This window comes from Cardiocondyla obscurior, linkage group LG04 (assembly GCF_019399895.1).
Source record: "Cardiocondyla obscurior isolate alpha-2009 linkage group LG04, Cobs3.1, whole genome shotgun sequence".
NCBI classification, from domain to species: Eukaryota; Metazoa; Arthropoda; class Insecta; order Hymenoptera; family Formicidae; genus Cardiocondyla; species Cardiocondyla obscurior.
In genome coordinates this window covers 5,310,751-5,328,309 of record NC_091867.1, presented here as the reverse complement: position 1 = coordinate 5,328,309, position 17,559 = coordinate 5,310,751, and the positions used below count along the sequence as shown (strand labels likewise).

At 34.0% G+C, this 17,559-nt stretch overlaps 1 long non-coding RNA gene across 1 annotated transcript in view; it reads right to left on the bottom strand.

Annotated features, from left to right (window-relative positions):
* Positions 1–1,560: 1,560 nt before the first annotated feature.
* Positions 1,561–17,559, bottom strand: part of LOC139101745 (uncharacterized) — a 48,699-nt gene continuing 32,700 nt past the window's right edge. The window contains exons 2-3 of the long non-coding RNA XR_011545609.1: positions 14,880–14,948; positions 1,561–2,618 (exon numbers count right to left, since the gene is read on the bottom strand). This is a non-coding gene — a long non-coding RNA (uncharacterized lncRNA). The remainder of the gene's footprint in view (positions 2,619–14,879; positions 14,949–17,559) is intronic.

The window sequence follows — 17,559 nt, the reverse complement described above, 5'->3', positions numbered from 1 at the left end:
TACTTAATTTTCAAACCCTCCCGTATAAAATTTGTAATTAAACAATTGAAGTCCCTTAAATTCATTTAGATGTGAATTTTCGTTTTGTTTCTTTCTGTCTAAAATCACTCTAAAAAAACAGACAAACGGTATATGTATACATACATATAATATGTTTGTAAATGAATCATGTGCACTCTGAGAGGTAATTTTCACTCGCTAAAAGTTCAAGAGATTCTTGCCGGCTAATGTTAACCTTTGAAACAACCCGTACGGCGATGTAATCCAAACGGTTGGTTAAAAATTTCACAAATCCATGAATTTCCGCCTCTTTCCGCACGAAATCTCTGCACGAAGACGGCATACCGTCATTATTCGAACGCGAAACATTGCAACACGCCGAGGGAAAACATAGCGAAAGGGTGGCTCGCTACATCGATCGGGGTTAATATCAGGGGAGGGGAAAGGTAGGGAAGTGAGGTAGCTTACAAATTGCACTCTCAATTTTCGTGAGGAAGCGCCGGCTGGCTGGCGTTGCGAGCTGCAAAGCAGGTTTTATCGAGTTAAAGCGGAAACGAAGAAGGGAGCCCGAAAGGCGGAGGAAGGAGAGGCAGGTCGAAGAGTGGACCATTAAATCGCAGCACCTGCAATTACATCGATCTAACCGTGTCTGATGATGTTGATTTAAGTTCAAGGAAGAGCGGCGAGTAGATTTCGAATCGCTTTCGAATTTTACGAAGGGAAATTGAATACGGGGAATCGTACATTTCAAATGGAACAATATTTTCTCAATTAGTAATGAAAATTAGATTAATAGGGACATTAATATTTTTAATTACCCCGTTACTCCGTTTTTATCGAGCGTCGTTAAAATAACGATTTAGAAATATTATTTGTTTTTATATACCGTTTCTTCACGGATTGAGATATTTCTCAGGAATAAAGATTAAAATTTGGACGGCTAAAGTTTAAATTGATTTTCGGGTGTATTCACACGCGGGTGAAAAGAAACACTGTTAGAAATACAGTTATGCAAGTGCAGTTAAAAGGAACTAGACTGATTATAATCAATATGGGTACTATATCGCATGTTGCATTACGTTGTACCGCGTCGCTAAAGCATTGGATAGTTTCGCGCGGTCGCAGTATCTCGCTGCAGTTGCCTGACGATTTTTCATCTCGCTCGCATAATTAAACTTTCAATACGACGCGATGGCGATCGCGTTTTTGCGGTGAACACTTCCCGTCAGCAAAAAGATCGTTAGCGGATTCCGGAAGTGCTATATCGATAGTTTATCGATTCTAATTTACCGGAAAGTCATTACCCGGCAAAACCCTATCATCTCGGATTTATTTAATAATTGTTGAAGAAACTTAGAGATTTAAGCCATTTATTTTAAATTGCGGTAGAATCAATACCTAAGATTGTAATAATTTTATCCGTAATTTTTAAATTAATCTTATTCCATTTATGTTAAATATAGACATTTGAATAACAAGTTAAATATTATTTCACGAAAATATCAATTATTACAATATTGTACTTATAGTACAATGTTGTATTTCTAAAATAAAATATGAAAAATTTTCATTAAAATAAAAAATATTTAAGATGAAAGAAACATTACACGTATGTAATGAAGAATATTGCTTAAAATAATCGCATGCCCTCGAACTTGACGCATAGGTAAAAATAGCTTTTGCTTTAACGAAGTGGAAAATAAGAGTCGTAGAGCAATTTCTTAATGGCTTCATGCGTTAAACTTCACACCATCGTGGAAACTGAAGGATTTCGTCGTATAATTAGACAAGTTAATTACAACGAAGTACGTAATAAGCACAGACTTTAAATTAACTCACGACAACCTATTCTCGGTGTTTTGTAAGTCGGACCAAAGTCGCGTTCAAAGTACGTCTTTCTGTTTCATATCGTATTTGAGAACACTGATTATACCTTTGTCATTACATATTATGCAATTAAAGAAAATATTACATAACTCATTGATATAATGTTAAATGAGGAAAAAGAAATCAAAAGAGAAAAAAGAAAAACTGGATCAATTAGAATTTGCTATACGTCGGCAAGACAAAATTTAAAAAATATAGAACGTACAAAAAAGTATTTATATGTATGCGTGTGTATACGAAATCCATAATGAAGCACCCATTATAAATATTAAGAATAAAATGTACGAGTGGGAAATACCGACTATAAAATATTTACGACAAATTTTTTTTTAACAAAATAAAAGATCGTAAATTAATTAAATTTTTCCGTTAAATGCAATAAAAAAAAGATAGCGTAAAACACGAAATTACACAGTATTTATATAATGAAAATGTAGCGGAGAAATGCAGGATAAAAATTATTAGAAGAAAAGTAATTAAATACGCGCGCGGATCTGAGGGATAAATAAAATTCCGGACGTCCCGTTCCGTATCGTGCACGCACTTTGACGCATTAAGAACTTGTAAAAGCGTCCATTACTCAGATATTAAACATACTCTTGGCACTTACGTGTCTTCTTGCTTATGCACAAGCTAAATTTCGAGCTAATTTTACCTTGCAGTCGCTCGTTCTCGCGAATGGTTTCGCTTAATTGCGTTGCACGCTGCTAGCATTACACACTTACCGTGATCTGAAACAAAAATGCAAATTATTCATTATAAATAACGTATATAAATTAAAAAAAAAAATTTTATATGTATATACATAAATTTAATTACATAGTAAACAAATTTAACGCAATCTAAAATGTTTCTTTTTTTATATATATACATATATCACCGTTAAAAAATAATTCTACTAAATAATACGACATTAAATGAAAAAACTCGTTGATTTTAAAAAACGTTTAGAGACGTTTCAAAAGGTATGAGAAAATAAAATCAATTGATGTTTTTGTAAGAAAAAGAATTAGCAGCTAGTTTGAAAACGATAGATCTCAAATGCCAGAGGTAAAGAATTTGTATCAAAATTGAATAACCGTGAATCAAGTTCTTACTGCGAAATTTGATTTGTCTTTTATGGATCATGGCGCAGTTCGCGCGAACAATTCGATTATTCCAATAACTTCGGTTCCCTACTCAGCACGATGCACTACACGTTATTAAAAAAAATAAACGCGTAGGCACTTATATCACATGAGTGCACTTTCGATGCACTTGGCGTATCGATGCAGTTACGGGGTGAGTTTTTGCGCGGCTTTACAGCGCATTTTTAGTGAGAGGTCGGGAGGGTTGTCTTGCATTACATGTCCATAAGTCGGCGGTATATAGCGTTGGATAAAATAAAGTACGGTGCACTTTAGCCGATGAAGACGAAACGTGAAAAACTCATGGTGATGCAACATCGCAGTATACGTCGACGATCGATTTTTCTCCATATGATTCTCGATTTAATGACACTTAAACCTACTTATATATATAACATCATCGTTATTACGATATAACAGCAACACTAGACGACAACGATATTACACGTAGTCGTCAAATACTGTTTTTATTTATTTAAAATTCCACTTTTCCATTAAAATTTTTCTTCAGACCGTTATGTCGTTTCATAAATTAGATTTCAAGTAATAAAAGACAGACGTTTCTATTATTCCATGGAATCGTTTACTCTTTATGGTATCTGCACTTCTTTTGTGGCGCTTGTATTGTTGTTCCGTTGCGAAGTTATTGAAAAGAATCATAGAATGTAGATATTAATTAAGATTACAAAATAAAATATGCGTTGGATGTAATACCACAATTGCAGTAAATCGTTCATTGCTCGAAACTATATAAAATATGCAATTTGTCAGAAACATTCAAAATTTTTAGAACTTAATTTTAACTAGAATTTGTAACAGAAAAATAATAATCGGTACTCTGATTTAAAAAATATTTAAAAAATAAAAAAAGAACAAATTTAATTATAAACTTGCCATAATTTTAATGTCTCAACTCTTTACGTAAAAGCTACTACAAACACATCTTGCGAAACCGCGTAGTATCGCCCAGCTTTATTTTACGCTTGTTAGACATTGCAATTGACATTGTTCACAACAAGCGCAGGTTTGCGTTGCGTTAGTCAATTTTCGCTTCGGCAAACAGCCTTGTATTTGTAAACGCGTTGATATTTTTGACCGTTATAAAGCAAACGTAATACCACGCGGGATTGCAAAGTGAGAAAAAAAGAGAAAACGAGAAAGAGATTCGCGATTTTGATAAAAAGGTTACGCGTCCATTTTAATCGAACCGCGAGATTGCAATCGCGGGTTCACCGAGCTATCGAGTTTCCCGCGAAATATTAAATGCAATGCGTATGCAATCGTATCGACGATTCGCGTTACAATTGCATTTATTTTTATGGCAGCGCAGAGACACCTCAGTTCGCAAACATTCGTGATTATACTTGTTAAACACAGAACAATAAAGGCAAACAGAGAGAGAGAGAAAGAGAGGGAGGGGGAAAGGCTCGATGGAAGAGAGTAAGAAACTTAAGGGATCAAATAATACCGAATACTTTAAGTGAAATATTTTATATTTTGTCTTTTTTCTCAATCTATATTCAAACTTCGTATTACTCACTTTCTCTTAACTTTATTTTATGCGATAAGATATCTGCTTCTTGTCTCGATTCTTTATTTAACACTTTTATAAAATATTCTTAATTAGATTTTACAAAATTGACAAATTATTGAAAGAGTAAAGGAGTAAAATTTAATGTTACTTTTTTGCTACTGTTTCTTTGCCTTTCTATTTTTCCGTGTTAGTAATAGAAAGGATTTCTTCAATTTCAAGTATTTGCAATTCAGACACAAGCGTCTTAGATCGCGTTTGGATAAAACGCATGCAAAAAGCAGTATCTATTTGCGTCAGAACGCTCTCGCCAGACCGGGGGGCAAGCCTCAAGCAATCCTTCCACCCACATTTAGCGATGGGATGGTTCTTCTTCACGCGCGTTTACAAGGCGGATCGTATGCAAATCTCAAGCGGCTTAATTACGCGACACGCCTACTATATGAGGTCTCAGATCGCACGTAACACAAACCGGAAGCCAATATATCTGATCGCGACGATAAGAAAAAACTTTTATTCGTAGATCGTTACGTACGTGTTTGTTCCGATGGTAATTGAGAGATAAAAAAATCATATAATTGAGAAACTAAATAATAATAAAAAAACTGAGTAATTTGTGCCATGGTACTTTTAAGATCTTACATCTTATAGCACTTTCTTAATTATTAGATAAATAATCTTACAATACACAATTATCAATACGATGGAACAACTACTAATAATATTAAAGAGCAAATTTTGATTAATTTTACTTTTTTTTCCCCCTAAGAACCACCCGGTACAACTATTCTAGCTCTGTCACGTAATGAACGCTTCCAAAGTATCACATGCGAATCTTACATTTATCTTCCTCCTTCCAACCGACTAATCCTTGGCGGATGGCTCGTTCGTTCAAAGAGAATAGCGTTTAGGTTTCCATGGCGCAACAATATTTGCATTTTCATGACATAACGCCAAAATGTAGCGGAGAAGGTAACGGTGAAACAGAATAACAAATCATGTCCGGATATACCCGTTTTTAATCCTTTCGTGCGCGATAAACTGTCAGGAAAACGTGGCGAAAATAGGAATTCAGCAAAGTATATGTAAATGCAATTTATATATGTTTTCCCGATACGCGATTCTTACGGCGTACTATAAATAAATCATTATGTAACTTGAGTAATCTAGAACAACCGGCATCCCAGACGATATTAATTAAAATTGTTAACATGATATATAAATAAAGAAAAATTCTCTCTTTATGTATTTATGTGTTTTTATATGTTAGCTTTACGTATTCATTTTAAAATACGAGAACTTTTAATAATTAATAAAACGTTGTCATATATAAAATATCGAATCATATATGTCCAATGTTGTACGTATTAATTATTTAAAAAATCAGATATTTTAAGCAGTATGCGCTTTTTTTTTATTTTTATGAGTGTTTGATGTTTATTTATTATATTCTTATAATTTTAGTGCACCCACGCATATACATACATGTTACTTTAAAACTGATAAAATAAAAAAATAAAAACTTTTTAAGCAGTTCGTAACAATGTATTATAAACACTAATATCTATCACATTAAAATTAATTTTTTTGTAATTTATAATATTTTTGAAGAAAACGAAAAGTATATCCGGAACTCAGATATCATTATTACTTTTTCTCTTCGTTAATAAAAATTGATTAGGAGTATTACAATATAAATAGATCAATATATTGTTTTAACGAGTTCTTTCGAGTAATTCTATATAAAAATAATTTGTTGAGAAATATTGACTTTATATTGTAAAAATCAAATGTAAATTGATCGATACGTAGCCAAAGGCGTCAAATAAAAATTCTTGAAGAGTGAATGCAAACTTGCGCGAATGAAAATTCATTCGCGCGTAAGCGATAAAGTTTTAATCCACGGTGAAAATAATGAAACTTCGAAGGAAAAGTGCACTTTTCCTTCTAATTTTCTCGTTGGGTGCCAAATCGTCGCGCGATAATTCCAACTTCCGCAGCACAAGGCTGCGAGCTTATCGGATACGATTATCTTCATGGCTCACCCAAAGATCTCGTTTTAAGCCTAAAGAGACTTTCGAATAATTACTGACAATATGTGATAGAGATAGATTAATTTTAGTGAGGCTCATTTTGTTGCATTTAAATAACTGCACATTTTAAGATTATTCGTGTATCATTATGTATGTAAATCATTGATTATTTTCATATTGTTACATGTTAATTATTAATCAGTCATGACGGAAATGAATATGTAATCATTATACATGTACCAATTTAACATGCAATAAAAACGCGAATTGTTGCTAATAATAGCGGCTAATTATCATTATCAATAAAATAGAAAAAGATAATTAAATAATATAATGCATGATTAACAGGTTTACTACGCATGCATTTTATAATTACCATTATTAATAATAATTATATAATTATTATTACCGTAAAGATGCATGAATTTACATATTGTATATTTTATTATAAGTTACTACAGAAAATCAAAGTATAGTACTATATGTATGTGCGTGGGTCAAATTATATTATTTTATAAAAAATAACTATATTCAGAATAACATTATTATCAAAACGTTTTTTTTTCTTTTTTAAATCTTGTAATAAATGTTTTTTATATTCGTGAAATTGGATCACATTATATTAATCAAAAAGTGCATAAGAACAAAAAAAAACTTATTTAAATTTTAAATTATAATTACATATTTATTTTTTAATAATTCGCAACAACAATGGAATTACGGACCTTTGAGAAATGCACAACGCGAAGTTATATACCGGGTGCTCCGAAACTGTTCGCTTAATAATCCGGTGGCTTGATCCCCGCCATAATTTCTTGGGCGCGGAGGTCAGATCTTAATCTAATAAATGTACCACGAAGGCGCTACCATTATTTCTCGTAATTATCTGCCGCAACGCAATAATGTTCCTATTGTTGAAAAGAGACTTATCGCGGAAAATGTACGACCGCGCGATATAATATGCGCTACCTATGACTTAAACTGTAATCGGAAAAATAAAACAAGTAACAATAGAATACCTTCTCCAATAGAGTAAATAATTGATCTAAATAAATCTTAATTAATATAATAAATTAGATTGCGTTGAAAAATGATTTACAATAATTCTCCGTTTTAATTTTATAATTAATGAAATGTTTGATTGTTTCATATAATTATTTATCCAGATATTGCAAACTATGTTCTTCAAAACAATTGTACGTAGTTACTTAAAATTAGTTGAATATGCTAAATAAAATTAATTAAAGTTAATTACAAGCATCGGCTTTACTCATCTAGCAAATAACAAGGCAAAGTCTATTAAGCATTATCCCGTTGTTGTTAACAAATTAGCGGCGCGTCATATTAATTCGAAAGTTCCGCTGTTACAACGCGCGCGCTTTGTTGTTTGCTCAAACGTCGTTATCGTCGATCGCGCGAAAAGTTGCAAACAAATCAAGCAGGAGCTTTGCAGCGTAATTTCAGCACAAATTTAATTTAGGCTCTTTACACTGTCATCGGATAATTTATATTGATCCTTATTAAATCAACTCTAATCAAGTTAATAATATCTATCAAAATGTTTCCCCGCTAATTCTTAGCAAAACAACCAACTTATATTAATTCTTTCGTAATAAAACTTCTTTAATATCGTATTACTTTGATATCTTTTTAAACAAATAGTATTAATTGAAGAACAAAATATTTTTTTTTTTTATATTTTCGACACAAAGCACGTAAAACAGATTGAAAGTTGCCGTTATTTTCTCGTGTTTATTTTTGAATCATTGGATCATTAATAATCTCCGTTAATCTTCCGGCATATTATCCACCGCGATTCACTGCGCTTTATCGCAAAATATAAAGTCAACAAACAATGCGAATTTCGTTTCCTTATTTCCTGTGGAAATCCCGGGGTAGCGAGGGAACACAAAGCAACGGATTTTACGTGTCCGACAACATGGCCGTCGAGGGAGGAACATAAAGTTTACATGGCAGGCGCCGCAGCCGATACGGAATTATTTACTCACGAAGAAAGTATTCGCGAATTTTACGAATCATAAGTGTCTGAGATTTTTTGCCTCGGTACGCCATTATTAAATATTTATGGGAGGACGGGCGTGGAATATTCTAACACAAACTTGGACATACTTATAGTCCTTACATATACATCGTAGCAGATAATATCATGTATACGAAGTAAAAAATACAATTGGATTTTGAATTTTTGTTTCACAGTCGTTCCTTTAATAAAACGAGAAAAATTGCGAGAAATAAATTAATGAAAATTATATGCACATACACCATTAACTATTAGGTTATATGCTACTAACAAAAAAAAATAGCTTACTTCGATTTATTCATCTAGATTTAATTACGAATTTAAAGAATAAAAATAAAAGTTTTTTTTTTAATGTAACACGTGTGGCTTAATCTAAAAAGAAACTTTTATTAACGTTTCTTTTAACGGAAAAGATAGGTTTATGTGTGCTGTGGCACGGAAGGTGATAAAGGGTCAATTTCTCGTTTATTTGTACCGATTGGATTTTCGAATCAAGGCTTCAATCGATCCCTTGGCTAGCTCAATCGTATCCCAAGGGGAATGCCTCTCGACTAACGGGAACGGGTAAGACACAGAACGAAAGTAAGGTTGAAACAAGGTTCACTTGAACTGCGCATCAAATTTTTTTTTCTCTCTCTCTCTCTCTCTCTTTCTTTGGCACGTTACGACATTCTATCGTGTCAAAAATTTGCATTTTTTTTTATACGCTTGTTATCTCACCGGTCTTACTTATTCTTTATGGTAGGGTTCTTTTAAACATTGTTAACATAAGCGCATACAAAATTATATAATACTGCACACATTTTAATTATTTGGTTAAAAATATTAATCGTTAATTGTTAGAAACGAATTCATTAAGAACATCTATGTATTACAACAAACGTTGGCACGGATTAATTACCACATATTTAGTTCTACGTGAAGTACTTATGAGATTAGCAAATCGTTTCTGAAGGGAATGAGTCACGACGTGACGCTGAAAGTTACAGGGCGCAACGCATACGCTTTTCATTAGGGCAAGGATGAAGAAGGGCGGCGCGTTCCATCATTGCGCGTTATATGAGCTGCGCCTCGCGGGGGATGAATATAAATAAGAACATTAATAAAAGCATAACCCGCAAGCAATATCAGCTAGTAAGTTAGATGCTCTCGAGGTTTAAAGTCATTAAAATTTTTTCCAATAAAATCGCATATTAAAATCCAAAATCACGAACAATGGAAGCACTGCGCGAATTAATATAATGGAAAATAAAAGTTAATAAAGCAGTCTAATTACTGACGCGTTAGATAATGCAGGTGAAAACTTTCGTAAAAATAAAAAAAAAGTATAAAAAAAGAAAAAAATAAATAAAGAGAAAACGATAAAAGAAAAATCGACGACGATGAGAGGCAAAAAGACCGTTTTCAAGAAAGTTTGATAAAGAAAGAGTATATCCATAATTACTAGCGGTACTAAATCTAAAATTGCAAATCTAAATTGGCGCGTGTAACATTAAATGAGAATGCGAAGGCCGATACGAAATGCTGACTCGTTAAATATCCGCGCAGACAATCATTAAAAGTAATGGTAATGAAATACCGGAAACCGACGGGGCGATCAATCAATTCCGAAGAGAAGTTGGATCGAAGACAAACCCGAGGAAACTTCTGTTAACATCTATCGGCTTTATGATCGCGACTGACAATGAGGCCATAACTCTGATTTAGTAAGTTAATCCCTTTAGCGGAAACACGAACAGGGTCGAACCCCTTCCCGCCTCCACCCCTTTTAATTAAGAGCGCAATCATTCTGTCGTAATCCAATACCGAACTCGCCCTGTCCATCGCAATTTCTCCCCGACTCGCCAGTCCTAAAGTTAAATTTCCCGTGAAATAAAAACACCGCCGCATAGTGTCGTACGCCTCTGCCCCCTGTCCGTCGCTCTCTCATCCCCTCGCGACCTGCCTTTCATTGGAAATCGCTTTTTAATCGCGTTCTCGCAAAGCGCCAAACTTTCGCGCGCTTTTAAGTAGTATAGCCGTTCGATTTATCCGCCGCTTCAAAAAATACTTTTATTTAGTTTGCAATCTGAGCGTTATTTAGTGTAACGTGACTTCAAACGACTGTATATCCGTTCTTGTCGCAGACAGGGAAAACTGTTGTTAGGGAGAAGTTGTTGGGTACTTTATACGCTGTGAAAATGCATCCGGCTGAAATACCAAAGAACTCGTAGCTCCAGAGATTTGTAAACCTTCGTCGAATTCGCTTAATGTAAAATGAGAGGAGATCAACTTTAAACTCCTATATTGTTAGTATCGTTAAAAAGAAAATTACTTGTAGGAAAAAAAAAAGGGTCATTGAACATTTGTATATTGCACGAAGGTTTTCTTTAAACTTTTAAGAGACTAAACCACTCAAATTTAGTAGTCGGCAGCAGTAAAATAATTCTTACTTATACATTTAAAATAAATTATAAGAACGTGTACAATTGTACATGCAATTTATCTCTTCAAGAATATTTCAGAATAACAAAGAGTCAATTTGTACACTTAAAAAAAGCATTATGTTAAAGTTTGGAAAAAATGGGTTGATTCCTAAAATCCTCGAGAAGCTTTTCTTTACGGTAGAGATCGAGCGATGCATTATACCTCTCGAAGCGAGTAAAAATGCGAGGGATCAAGCGTCCGAATTGCGCGTCAGCTGATTGAAAGGCAGCTAGTGACGTTGCCGAAAGGGACCGCGCCACGCGACACACTTCGTCGAAATATGAGGACATAAATTCTCGCTACGAGGCTGACCTCCGAATGGCTACCATTAAGCACCCCGAGATTCCCATTTCGACTTCAAAGTATCGAGATCATGATCGAACGATCCTTAATGGCCTCCATACAAAAGAGGTGCCACGATCGGCAATTCGAACGCATCCATTTTTCGTGCTTCAACGCGTACCCAATAACTCTTAAACTAAGGTTTCAACTCTTAGAAACTGGAAGAACGCAGCCCGAGCGTTGAAAAATTGTTAACACCCGCATTTGAGAAATTTCGAATTAGAACGTTAACCCTCAATTTAGAAAAAGACGAGAATTGTGAAACTTGAATTTCTAACGAGCTACAGCACAAGTTTTAGTAATGCATGTTAGATAATATCTGATGTTTTGCGACCAAAAGATCCAGGCACTTCTCCAAACGTGAGGAGTCGTGTAAATGCATCACGAGAAGTTCAACATTTGCAGATCTCTAGATTACGAGTCTAAGAAACTTATGTCGCTCTAAAATTCGACAATTGCTAGACTTTCCGTTTAACGATCCGCGAATAATAACCGTACTTGTTAGCTTAGAAACGACTTCCAAATACGAAAACTAGAAACATGAACATTAAATCCATTTTATATGGTCTTTAATTCACGCACACACACACAGAGCCCCAGTGAAATATAATCCTATATATTTTACATATTGCGTAATACTGAAAACTTTGCAAGATCAAATTTATAATAATTAGCGTAACGTATGAGAGACTTTTTCTCAATTATAATCATACTGAATTCAACGTATAAAATAAATATTGTATTTCAAGATTCAAACCTTGTTTTAAATATCGTCTTGACTGAATTATAACGCGAGTGTCCTACATTTCTCCGATAGTTTCAAAATAAATCAATACTCTCTAAAACGGAATAATTAAAGTTTCATGAAAAAGAAATGAGTTGAACTTTTATTGGTTATTTCATCATTCATTGCTACTTAAATAGTAATTCGTAAAAGGCGCTGCAATTAAACTGAGTATCGGCCGGTGATGATCGCTGCGCGGGCACGCACCTCGGCGACGTGACTGGCGTCCGGTCCGATCCGAAAGAATCGCGAGTCCATCCACGTAACATAAAATATAGTAAATCGGGCAGAGAGTAATGCCCGGCTCGTAAATAACATGACATATGTTCGTTGGAGGCACGGCTGGCATGCACGCGTAAATCTCCTGGTCCCACCGATCGATAAAAGGCCGCTCGCTCGCTCGCCGAAACGCAGTGGCCGTACTCGCGATCGGTCGATCATTTGCTCTTAATAAATCGGAGTGTTAACAAGTGCCTTAACGAGTAAGTTTTTTCTGTGTTTTTTTTACCTTCTTGCCGCGAAATAAGATAGGGTTACGGCGCTATTATAGATTTGCTTAACACGTGTTTACGTAAGCCATATGGCAAACTGGACGTAAACACGTAATTTTCGAAATTTAAGTCGTCACGATTTTTAGAATATTTGACTGCACGTTGCAAAACGTAGCGTTAAAAGTGGAAACATATTTAATGACATTGATAGAAAAAGAAATAAAAAATTAAATATAAATTGTACCGTTATTTATATCATTATGTAATATTATACACGTAGCTAGCACGTAAATAAATACGATAAAAAACTATAAATTAAATGTATCACGCGTATCACATTTATAAACTTTGTTTTTAACTTATATGATTCTTTAAAAAATTTCATATATTTTCGGAAATTGAATTCTCGAGAATTACAGTGAAATAACCGATGAAAGGTCCAATTTTTCTCTCCTATAACCTTCGTCGTTCCGCTTTAGGGAGTTTCGACCGATTTTGCAATTATCGAAGAAAAGAGGGGGAGGGGGACAATTGCATTTGGCTGCGACAAATCGTTGTACACTGAGTGGACAGCAAAAGGTAGGAGAAGAGGGAATAGCCGGAAGCGCGCGCAATATCAAGCCTTACATAGGACAATTTAGAATGGTCGTGCCAAATCATTTATTTGGATAGGGATTGATAAGTGTCGAAATGTTGTCGAAAGACTCAAAGTAGTTTGAGACCGAATGTCTCAAATTTCGATCAAATGGAGATATATTCGCAGTTTCTTGCAAAATTTGAAATAAATTTTCCCTTGGTAAAAATGTCAAGAAAAAGAATCATTTTTCACAACTTCTCGAATTCGCAGTGTTCAAAGTCTTAGCATTCGAGCTTGAAATTTAAATCCTATAAAATAAAAGTCGCCAGAAATCTAATAACGAATAATATTGCATTACTTATTTTCTCTCAAGTAAAATTAATTTACGAAACATAAAAAAAATCTGCCCACTGACTCTTTCATTTTATAATCCGTAATTTATTTACCGCACTGTCTCGGATATAATAAAACTTTAAATAAACTTTTAAAAAATATATATATCGACTTTTTGTCAATTGGAACATTATCTACTTGTATCGTATTTATAAATTTCGCGATTAAACGCTCTTTTAATATTTCCGTCGGCACCGTTACATTCGTATATTTGACGAACTTTATAATTTGAAATAAACAAATTCGGAAAACTCAATGATGATTAAATAAATTTACGTTTAATAAATTGCCGAGTAATTTAATAATTATGTTGCAATCTCATCGCGGAAGTATTTATAATTGCAACGTCAATAATGTACGATTGTGTCATGCAATTACCAATTTTAATCCACTATCATCCTTTCTCAAGAGTAATTAATTGTTTGACATAATGATTAATTTTTTAAATTTAGCGAAATCACAAAATCTAAAATAATTTGCGTAGTGCTATATTTCTACAGAAGTTTTCCACAAGAAAACGTTCTGAGATCCTATCATCGTTAAAAGCATGTAATTAAAATTGACGAGCAGCAATCACGAGTTAACAAGGTACCGACGCAAAACTACGCCCCATTCTTTCCTCGTTCGCCCACTCTTGCATTTTATACTAACAACGCTTGCTTCTCGATTGACGTTCCATTACGCAAAAGAAAAATCGCGGAAGGAAGACAGGGAGAGATATTTTCATGTCACGATTGAATCGAATAATCAATTTTCTACCGAAGCATTGTTAATCAAACTAAAAGTTTGAATTTTATTCAAATTGCCAGCTTATAAAAAAAAAAAAAAAAAATTTGTTACCAATAATTATAAATTCACTGATTTGAACTTGTACCATTTTCCTTCATTTATATTTCAAATTTATTAATGTATGTTAATATTTTATTATAAGCCCAAGGGCATAAATATTCGAAAGATCATAATTGGATGCGCATTAACGAATTTAAATTTACGCCGAACTTAGCATGTACAATCGTGCGAATTAGAGCATGTTCTATTTCATGCAATCAATTGCCGGTATATTACCGCGATACGTTGCACGTGCAATTTCTGTATTAGATTATGCGATCGTGCCGTGATTAATTGCGAGTTGCAGTTGTACGCGCAATTATTGCTTTGCGGAAAACAGACAGAAGTATACATTGCGATCTGCGCTGAATTGACTTACTTGTGAATCGCCGACTTCGGACATGCACGATCCACGCCCTCAGTCCCAAGATCGATCCTTAGCTCGGTACTGCAAACAGAATATAAAGATTTAATAATAATCTGATATGTAATAAATACATATATTACAATTTAAACATTTTTTATTAGAATTATTTATAAAGAATTAATGCCTTCAGACATTTCCGCGTCTTATAGTAAAAAATGTTCTTAATCTTTTTTTTTACATATGTTCCATTATTTTGAAGAACACATAAAATTAAAATTTGCGATGCTCGTTTGCAATAAAAAAAAAGAGTCACTTTTCTTTCTTTCATTTATATGTTACATCGTTTAATCTTCGCCAAATTCTTTGTGTTAACAGCCGTAAAACGTTTCGCCTCGAAGTACTCACTTCGACATAAATCCTCTTCGTTAATTGCACCGTACGATCGCGCGAGTAATTTAAACTCGCCCGCTTGCCCCGGCTGGCGGCCTGACGAAATAATATTCCAGCTAAATGGCGGCTCGTGAATCCCGTCCGAATGCGCGATAAAACCAATGCAGGCAACGTGTTTACAGTTTTACGAGGTGTCAGCGAAATGCACAACGCAAGCGAGCTACATTCGCGTAACATCATGGACTTATATTTCTAAAACCTTTCCCGTTGTACTGTCCAGACCTATCACTACCTATTTTTTTTCAATATTTAACAGATCCCACAATTTTACTATTACATTTATAATTTTTCGAAGAGTTATTTGGAAGAATATTAATGTCGTAAAAAATCATATAGTTAAATTATAAAAATATATCGTAACAATGCGTATAACTTTGAGAAATTCAATAAAATGTATAATTAATTATGATAGATAAAATTCTTGACTTTTTAATAAGCTTTATCTGATCTGGGAAAAGAACTGCAATTAATCAATGACGTAGTCGCTTAAAATTTAATCCGTTTATGGCGAAAGTTTGCTTGTTTAAAAAAATATATATATATATATAATATATTTCAAGTATAATACTAAATGTTTTATGTAGCTTGCCACAGCTTTCAAACACTTTAAGCATTGTTTTAGCATATTAAAGTTTAAAATATATGTTTGTGAAACATATAATATCGAAATAATTATAGTCGCAATTAAATAATTAACCTTCTAATTAGCTTAGTTAAACAAGCGAATAGTAACAGCTGTTACATGACATTGGCACGCCTTGGCCAGTATTTGATGTCGTGGGTTACGATTTGATCCCTCCCCCTTCGTCAGTCCTCCTTGACGTTGCGTATCTCCCCGGAGACTCCTTGAGCGTCTGATTAACTTGGTATGAAATTATGTTCCGTCTTTATACCCCCTTAATACACCTAGACTTATGTAGTATCTAAGAACTCTATGATTCAGAGGACTCGAGTTATTCAAGCATCTAAAATCTCAAAGATTTAATAATGCAATTTATCAATTACAATGATTTAAGGGGCAGAACTATTTAAACACTATATAATATACCATAAAAATTAAATTAATGAGAAAAAAATGTAAGACTGATATTTAAAAAATAATTTTAGGAATTACTCAAACATATCAAATATATAATAATAATAAAATTTATACGATGCATTTAACATCTCTAAAATTTATCCACGTTAACAAATATATCCATTTTTTCTTTTCTGAGAAAATTAATTTCTAATTTAAACTTCCTTTAAATATTTGCATTGAGTCTTTCAAAATTGAAAATTTCGGAGATTTAATTTACTCAAGGATTTAAATAGCTCGCGAAGGCGTGAAGTGGGAGCGTCAAACATTCTAAAAATTCATTCAAAACGTTGGTACTCGAAATAGAAGGATTCGTTGCACTAGACACTCTGATTGGATCATTTATTATATCAAATCCTTCGTCATTTTCTGCTAAAGCTACCCTTGACTTGACGTCAAATTCCTCAAGCCCTTCATCTCTCCCTTAACAGTTCGCACCTCAACTCATCCTCTCCACCATGTCGGCTGCAAGACGCTACAGCTGCAGCTGCAGTTCTCGCGTGCATCCGCAAAGGGGAGGAAGAGGAGGAGGATTACAGAGAGGATGGGTATGGCGTGGAATGATTGTGGGGGGCAAACGTAGGTGGGGGTGGATCGTACATACGCGGCCGGTGCATGCGGTAATGGCGGTGCATACGGTGTACCAGTCAAACGCATACCGTATTGATTTTAATATCTGTGTAGGAAGCAGAGAGACGGAGAGAATGAAAAAAGAAAGCGAGAAAGAAATGTAGGGAGAAAAAGAGAGGGGATAGAAAGAGAGAAAAAAAAAGTAGAAAGAAATGCAGTGAAAGAGGAAGCTTTTACACGTCATTTAGGCACCTGTAGCTGTGACTTTTGATGCATCAGCATTTCGCTCGCGTATTTAGAAACATTGGCAAGTTATTCAAGTCAATTTACTTTTGGCATCGTATACTTTCTTTTTTTACGTTTATTAAAATATAAAATTATTCGCAGGACAACTTTTTTCTAAATTAAGTTTTTACAAAATAAATAAATTTTTTCCCCCCTTTTTTTACGTAGCAAGATTTCTTTCAACCACCATTATTGCTCCGCGTAAAATAGATTAGTTTTATTTAAAAATTATCTCCGATTAGAATTAATTTACTCATTTGATTAAAAATTCGTCTACTCATGGAACTATATATAATTTCAAACGTGAGA